A 9,171-nucleotide genomic window follows, 5' to 3' on the forward strand; every position below is an offset into this window, starting at 1 on the left:
TTTAATCAAGCAAGGAGAGAAGTTCCAGTGGAACGAAGAGGCAGATAGAGCTTTCGAAGATCTCAAGCGCACAATTTCGACACCACCAATCTTGGTGGCGCCTAAAGAGAAGGAACCCCTCCTGTTATATATTTCGGCCACACCCCAGGTGGTCAGCACAGCACTTGTTGTCGAAAGAGAAGAGGAAGGAAAACTCCATGGAGTCCAGAGGCCGGTATATTTCATCAGTGAAGTTCTATCACCTTCAGCGGTACCCGCAGTACCAGAAGCTAGCATATGAAGTGTTTACAACCGCAAGAAAATTGCGGCACTATTTTTCGGCACACCCGATAATAGTGGTCAACGAGGCGCCCTTATCCAACATACTAAACAACCCAGAAGCTACGGGTCATGTCTCCCTTTGGGGAATAGAACTTTCTCCTCGGGACATCACGTACGAAAAAAGAAAAGCAATAAAATCGCAAATTCTGCCAGATTTCATCGCAGAGTGGATGGAGCTGCAAAATACAGGACCCCCGGATTTATCGAGAACTTGGACTATGAACTTTGATGGGTCCAAGAGGGTAGAAGGAGCTGGAGCAGGCGTGATACTCATATCACCTGAAGGCGGCAAATTAAAGTATGTCTTACGGATGACGTTTCCAAACGCGTCTAACAATGAGGCAGAATATGAAGCTCTTATACACAGGATGAAGATGGCAAAGGCGTGTGGTGCAACTCGACTAAAAATCTTTGGCGACTCACAATTGGTGGCTCAGCAAGTCATGAACCAATGTGATGCAGTCAATGATAGCATGGTGGCGTACAAAGAAGTGTACAATGAGCTCGAGAAGTTATTTGATGGATGCGAGGTAAATCACATCAGCAGGCTGAGCAATGATGAAGCTGATGTTCTTGCAAACATCGGGTCGCAGTGCCTCGCAATTCCACCAAGTGTGTTCTGGGAAGAGATAACCGAGAGGTCTACAAAGCCAAAGAAGGCACAGAAGAAGCAGAAGGATGAGAAAGCGTTGACAACTCCTAAAGAAGCACTAGAAGAAGAAGAAGAGGAACAGGAGCTAGTGATGATGGTGCAGGTTCCATGGATGCAAGCTTACATATCATACATCTTAAGGAAAGAAATACCTGACGACCCAGTGGAAGCAAGGCGAGTTATCAGACGATCCAAAGCTTTTACGGTGGTCAAAGGGAAGTTGTACAAGCGAAGTATCTCGGGTGTGTTACAAAGGTGCGTCATACCCGAAGAAGGAAGGATGATTCTGAAGGACGTACACGAGGGAATATGTGGTCATCACGCGAGCAGTCGAGCTATTGCGGACAAGGTTTTCCGAGCTGGATTTTACTGGTTGACAGCAATCGAGGATGCGAAGGAGATAGTACGAACTTGTGACGCGTGCCAGAGATTTGCCGCGAAGCCTCACTCTCCGGCAGCGGAGCTGATGCCAATACCGTTGTCTTGGCCCTTTGCTCAATGGGACCTCGACATGGTGGGAAAGTTACACAAGGCCTCGCCAGGAGGATATGAGTATATGCTCGTCGTTGTCGACAAGTTCACTGATACGTCTCCAACGTATCGATAATTTCTTATGTTCCATGCCACATTATTGATGTTATCTACATGTTTTATGCACACTTTATGTCATATTCGTGCATTTTCTGGAACTAACCTATTAACAAGATGCCGAAGTGCCGATTCTTTGTTTTCTGCTGTTTTTGGTTTCAGAAATCCTAGTAAGGAAATATTCTCGGAATTGGACGAAATCAACGCCCAGGGTCCTATTTTGCCACGAAGCTTCCAGAAGTCCGAAGACGAAACGAAGTGGGGCCACGGGGTGCCCAAACCCTAGGGCGGCGCGGCCCCCCCCCCCTTGGCCGTGCCGGCCTATGGTGTGGGGCCCCTGTGCCCCCTCCTGACTTGCCCTTCCGCCTACTTAAAGCCTCCGTGACGAAACCCCCAGTACCGAGAGCCACGATACGGAAAACCTTCCAGAGACGCCGCCAACGCCGATCCCATCTCGGGGGATCCAGGAGATCACCTCCGGCACCCTGCCGGAGAGGGGAATCATCTCCCGGAGGACTCTACGCCGCCATGGTCGCCTCCGGTGTGATGTGTGAGTAGTCTACCCCTGGACTATGGGTCCATAGCAGTAGCTAGATGGTTGTCTTCTCCCCATTGTGCTATCATTGTCGGATCTTGTGAGCTGCCTAACATGATCAAGATCATCTATCTGTAATTCTATATGTTGCGTTTGTTGGGATCCGATGAATAGAGAATACTTGTTATGTTGATTATCAAAGTTATATCTATGTGTTGTTTATGATCTTGCATGCTCTCCGTTACTAGTAGATGCTCTGGCCAAGTAGATGCTTGTAACTCCAAGAGGGAGTATTTATGCTCGATAGTGGGTTCATGCCTGCATTGACACATGGGACAGTGACAGAAAGTTCTAAGGTTGTGTTGTGCTGTTGCCACTAGGGATAAAACATTGATGCTATGTCTAAGGATGTAGTTGTTGATTACATTACGCACCATACTTAATGCAATTGTCTGTTGCTTTGCAACTTAATACTGGAGGGGGTTCGGATGATAACCTGAAGGTGGACTTTTTAGGCATAGATGCAGTTGGATGGCGGTCTATGTACTTTGTCGTAATGCCCAATTAAATCTCACTATACTCATCATGATATGTATGTGCATGGTCATGCTCTCTTTATTTGTCAATTGCCCAACTGTAATTTGTTCACCCAACATGCTGTTTATCTTATGGGAGAGGCACCTCTAGTGAACTATGGACCCCGGTCCAATTCTCTTTACTGAAATACAATCTACTGCAATACTTGTTCTACTGTTTTCTGCAAACAATCATCTTCCACACAATACGGTTAATCCTTTGTTACAGCAAGCCGGTGAGATTGACAACCTCACTGTTTCGTTGGGGCAAAGTACTTTGGTTGTGTTGTGCAGGTTCCACGTTCGCGCCGGAATCCCTGGTGTTGCGCCGCACTACATCCCACCGCCATCAACCTTCAACGTGCTTCTTGGCTCCTCCTGGTTCGATAAACCTTGGTTTCTTTCTGAGGGAAAACTTGCTGCTGTGCGCATCATACCTTCCTCTTGGGGTTCCCAACGAACGTGTGAGTTACACGCCATCAAGCTCTTTTTCTGGCGCCGTTGCCGGGGAACTGAAGAAAAGCTACACCACAGAAATTGCCAACTCCCACGGCAACAGCTCTTTTTCTGGCGCCGTTGCCGGGGAGATCAAGACACGCTGCAAGGGGAGTCTCCACTTCTCAATCTCTTTACTTTGTTTTTGTCTTGCTTAGTTTTATTTACTACTTTGTTTGCTGCACTAAATCAAAATACAAAAAAATTAGTTGCTAGTTTTACTTTATTTGCTATCTTGTTTGCTATATCAAAAACACAAAAAAATTAGTTACTTGCATTTACTTTACTTGATTCATCATGTTTCCTTTTAATTTTACCACGAAAGACATACCGGTAGGACGTGGGTCTATAGTTGGGAGAAATAATATAGAAGAATTTTTCAATCATGTTAGTACCATTGAAAATTTTGAAGATAGACACTTGGTAGACCTTGCGCCTACTTATGAAATTGCTGCTGCGCATTTAGTTCGCCTGTTGGAAACTAAATTTGTTAATCTTAATCCTATAATCCAACACATGTTTCTCACACTTGGTGATATGGAAGAAGGGGAAAAGAAAGATTTTGTTTTAGAAACCCTTCTTAGAGAATTTGGTGGTCTAGCAAGAGAAGCTAGAAAGGTCTTTGCTAAATTTAATATGCTTGGTTCTCACACTAATTTTGTTAGTCTCCTTGAAAAGATGGACATGGATAGAATAAGATACACTAATAATATTGATGATGGTGGGGAGATCAAAGCACCAATACCATGTAAACTCTTAGCTATGAATGATGCACTAGAAAATAACTATGCTTGGCTTGTTCCTGAAAATTTGTTTGATGAGAGTAGCACGCCTAAGACTAATGAAAAGGGAGATGCTAAAACTTATGTATCTAATATATTATGCCTGGTTGAGAAAACTCCGCACCCCGCTGAGAATGCACCACTCTCCGATAATACTTGATACACACTTTCTGCGCCTAGCTGAAAGGCGTTAAAGAAAAGCGCTTATGGGAGACAACCCATGTTTTTACCTACAGTACTTTGTTTTTATTTTGTGTCTTGGAAGTTGTTTACTACTGTAGCAACCTCTCCTTATCTTAGTTTAGTGTTTTATTGTGCCAAGTTAAGCCGTTGATAGAAAAGTAAGTACTAGATTTGGATTACTGCGCAGAAACAGATTTCTTTGCTGTCACGAATCTGGGCTGTTTTCCCCTGTAGGTAACTCAGAAAATTATGCCAATTTACGTGAGTGATCCTCAGATATGTACGCAACTTTCATTCAATTTGAGCATTTTCATTTGAGCAAGCCTGGTGCCATTTTAAAATTCGTCAATACGAACTGTTCTGTTTTGACAGATTTTGCCTTTTATTTCGCATTGCCTCTTTTGCTATGTTGGATGAATTTCTTTGATCCATTAATGTCCAGTAGCATTATGCAATGTCCAGAAGTGTTAAGAATGATTGTGTCACCTCTGAATATGTTAATTTTTATTGTGCACTAACCCTCTAATGAGTTGTTCTAAGTTTGGTGTGGAGGAAGTTTTCAAGAATCAAGAGAGGAGTATGATGCAACATGATCAAGGAGAGTGAAAGCTCTAAGCTTGGGGATGCCCCGGTGGTTCACCCCTGCATATATCAAGAAGACTCAAGCGTCTAAGCTTGGGGATGCCCAAGGCATCCCCTTCTTCATCGACAACATTATCAGGTTCCTCCCCTGAAACTATATTTTTATTCCATCACATCTTATGTGCTTTTGCTTGGAGCGTCGGTTTGTTTTTGTTTTTTGTTTTGTTTGAATAAAATGGATCCTAGCATTCACTTTATGGGAGAGAGACACGCTCCGCTGTAGCATATGGACAAGTATGTCCTTAGTTTCTACTCATAGTATTCATGGCGAAGTTTCTCCTTCGTTAAATTGTTATATGGTTGGAATTGGAAAATGATACATGTAGTAATTGCTATAAATGTCTTGGGTAATGTGATACTTGGCAATTGTTGTGCTCATGTTTAAGCTCTTGCATCATATGCTTTGCACCCATTAATGAAGAAATACATAGAGCATGCTAAAAATTTGGTTTGCATATTTGGTTTCTCTAAGGTCTAGATAATTTCTAGTATTGAGTTTGAACAACAAGGAAGACGGTGTAGAGTCTTATAATGTTTTTCAATATGTCTTTTATGTGAGTTTTGCTGCACCGGTTCATCCTTGTGTTTGTTTCAAATAAGCCTTGCTAGCCTAAACCTTGTATCGAGAGGGAATACTTCTCATGCATCCAAAATACTTGAGCCAACCACTATGCCATTTGTGTCCACCATACCTACCTACTACATGGTATTTTCCGCCATTCCAAAGTAAATTGCTTGAGTGCTACCTTTAAAATTCCATCATTCACCTTTGCAATATATAGCTCATGGGACAAATAGCTTAAAAACTATTGTGGTATTGAATATGTAATTATGCACTTTATCTCTTAATAAGTTGCTTGTTGTGCGATAACCATGTTTACTGGGGACGCCATCAACTACTCTTTGTTGAATTTCATGTGAGTTGCTATGCATGTCCGTCTTGTCTGAAGTAAGAGAGATCTACCACCCTATGGTTAAGCATGCATATTGTTAGAGAAGAACATTGGGCCGCTAACTAAAGCCATGATCCATGGTGGAAGTTTCAGTTTTGGACATATATCCTCAATCTCAAATGAGAAAATTATTAATTGTTGTTACATGCTTATGCATAAAAGAGGAGTCCATTATCTGTTGTCTATGTTGTCCCGGTATGGATGTCTAAGTTGAAGAATAATCAATAGCGAGAAATCCAATGCGAGCTTTCTCCTTAGACCTTTGTACAGGCGGCATAGAGGTACCCCTTTGTGACACTTGGTCAAAACATGTGCATTGTGATGATCCGGTAGTCCAAGCTAATTAGGACAAGGTGCGGGCACTATTAGTACACTATGCATGAGGCTTGCAACTTGTAAGATATAATTTACATGATACATATGCTTTATTACTACCGTTGACAAAATTGTTTCATGTTTTCAAAATCAAAGCTCTAGCACAAATATAGCAATCGATGCTTTTCCTCTATGGAGGACCATTCTTTTACTTTCAATGTTGAGTCAGTTCACCTATTTCTCTCCACCTCAAGAAGCAAACACTTGTGTGAACTGTGCATTGATTCCTACATACTTGCTTATTGCACTTATTATATTACTCTATGTTGACAATATCCATGAGATATACATGTTACAAGTTGAAAGCAACCGCTGAAACTTAATCTTCCTTTGTGTTGCTTCAATGCTTTTACTATGAATTATTGCTTTATGAGTTAACTCTTATGCAAGACTTATTGATGCTTGTCTTGAAGTGCTATTCATGAAAAGTCTTTGCTATATGATTCACTTGTTTACTCATGTCATATACATTGTTTTGATCGCTGCATTCACTACATATGCTTTACAAATAGTATGATCAAGATTATGATGGCATGTCACTCCGAAATTATACGTGTTATCGTTTTACTCGCCGGGACGAGCAGAACTAAGCTTGGGGATGCTGATACGTCTCCAACGTATCGATAATTTCTTATGTTCCATGCCACATTATTGATGTTATCTACATGTTTTATGCACACTTTATGTCATATTCGTGCATTTTCTGGAACTAACCTATTAACAAGATGCCGAAGTGCCAGTTGTTGTTTTCTGCTGTTTTTGGTTTCAGAAATCCTAGTAAGGAAATATTCTCGGAATTGGACGAAATCAACGCCCAGGGTCCTATTTTGCCACGAAGCTTCCAGAAGTCCGAAGACGAAATGAAGTGGGGCCACGGGGTGCCCAAACCCTAGGGCGGCGCGGCCCCCCCTTGGCCGCGCCGGCCTATGGTGTGGGGCCCCTGTGCCCCCTCCTGACTTGCCCTTCCGCCTACTTAAAGCCTCCGTGACGAAACCCCCAGTACCGAGAGCCACGATACGGAAAACCTTCCAGAGACGTCGCCAACGCCGATCCCATCTCGGGGGATCCAGGAGATCACCTCCGGCACCCTGCCGGAGAGGGGAATCATCTCCCGGAGGACTCTACGCCGCCATGGTCGCCTCCGGTGTGATGTGTGAGTAGTCTACCCCTGGACTATGGGTCCATAGCAGTAGCTAGATGGTTGTCTTCTCCCCATTGTGCTATCATTGTCGGATCTTGTGAGCTGCCTAACATGATCAAGATCATCTATCTGTAATTCTATATGTTGCGTTTGTTGGGATCCGATGAATAGAGAATACTTGTTATGTTGATTATCAAAGTTATATCTATGTGTTGTTTATGATCTTGCATGCTCTCCGTTACTAGTAGATGCTCTGGCCAAGTAGATGCTTGTAACTCCAAGAGGGAGTATTTATGCTCGATAGTGGGTTCATGCCTGCATTGACACTGGGACAATGTGATGAAAGTTCTAAGGTTGTGTTGTGCTGTTGCCACTAGGGATAAAACATTGATGCTATGTCTAAGGATGTAGTTGTTGATTACATTACGCACCATACTTAATGCAATTGTCTGTTGCTTTGCAACTTAATACTGGAGGGGGTTCGGATGATAACCTGAAGGTGGACTTTTTAGGCATAGATGCAGTTGGATGGCGGTCTATGTACTTTGTCGTAATGCCCAATTAAATCTCACTATACTCATCATGATATGTATGTGCATGGTCATGCTCTCTTTATTTGTCAATTGCCCAACTGTAATTTGTTCACCCAACATGCTGTTTATCTTATGGGAGAGGCACCTCTAGTGAACTGTGGACCCCGGTCCAATTCTCTTTACTGAAATACAATCTACTGCAATACTTGTTCTACTGTTTTCTGCAAACAATCATCTTCCACACAATACGGTTAATCCTTTGTTACAGCAAGCCGGTGAGATTGACAACCTCACTGTTTCGTTGGGGCAAAGTACTTTGGTTGTGTTGTGCAGGTTCCACGTTGGCGCCGGAATCCCTGGTGTTGCGCCGCACTACATCCCGCCGCCATCAACCTTCAACGTGCTTCTTGGCTCCTCCTGGTTCGATAAACCTTGGTTTCTTTCTGAGGGAAAACTTGCTGCTGTGCGCATCATACCTTCCTCTTGGGGTTCCCAACGAACGTGTGAGTTACACGCCATCATTCACCAAGTGGATAGAAGCAAAGTCGATAAATTCACCAAACGCGGCGTCGGCAATAAAGTTTGTAAAAAGCATCGTCTTTCGGTTTGGAGTACCTCATAGTATCGTCACAGACAATGGTAGTAACTTTACATCCAAGGAATTCAAGGCATACTGCGCAGAGGTAGGCATCAAATTGCACTTTGCGTCAGTTGGGCACCCGCAAACCAATGGTCAAGTCGAGAAAGCCAATGGTATCATCTGCAACGGTATCAAGAAGCGCTTGTTAGGACCGCTGGAAAAAGCTCGACATACTTGGCCAGAAGAGTTGCCGAGTGTATTATGGAGTATTCGAACGACGCCAAATACAGCGACACAGGAGACTCCGTTCTTTCTGGTCCATGGAGCTGAGGCAGTATTGCCGATAGAAATAGAGCATGATTCTCCGAGAGTCATGTAGTACGATGAAGAAACTTCCAGAAGAGCATTAGAGGACGATGTCGATGCACTTGACGAAGCTCGAGATGAAGTACTATCACGGATCACCAAGTACCAGCAAGACCTAAAAAATTATCACGGTCGACGTTTGCGGCCAAGATCCTTTCAGGTTGGAGACCTAGTTCTACGACTCAACCAAAACAGCACTGAAAAACTCGAGTCGCCATGGCTTGGCCCTTACATCGTCACAGAAGTAATCGAAGGAGGAGCGTACAGGATAAAGGACAAGAAGACGGGGGTTCCCGAGAAAAACCCCTGGAACGTGGCGCAGCTAAGGCGTTTTTGCGCCTAGAGTCAAAATATAGTCCTCCTTGTAAAAATACAATGTACTGAAACGCCCGCGAGTTTTCAGACGCACTCTTTTCCTTTCAGGGCACCGAGTGGGGCTGAAAGGTTTTT

The sequence above is a fragment of the Lolium perenne genome, chromosome 5 (genome assembly GCF_019359855.2).
Source record: "Lolium perenne isolate Kyuss_39 chromosome 5, Kyuss_2.0, whole genome shotgun sequence".
NCBI classification, from domain to species: domain Eukaryota; kingdom Viridiplantae; phylum Streptophyta; class Magnoliopsida; order Poales; family Poaceae; genus Lolium; species Lolium perenne.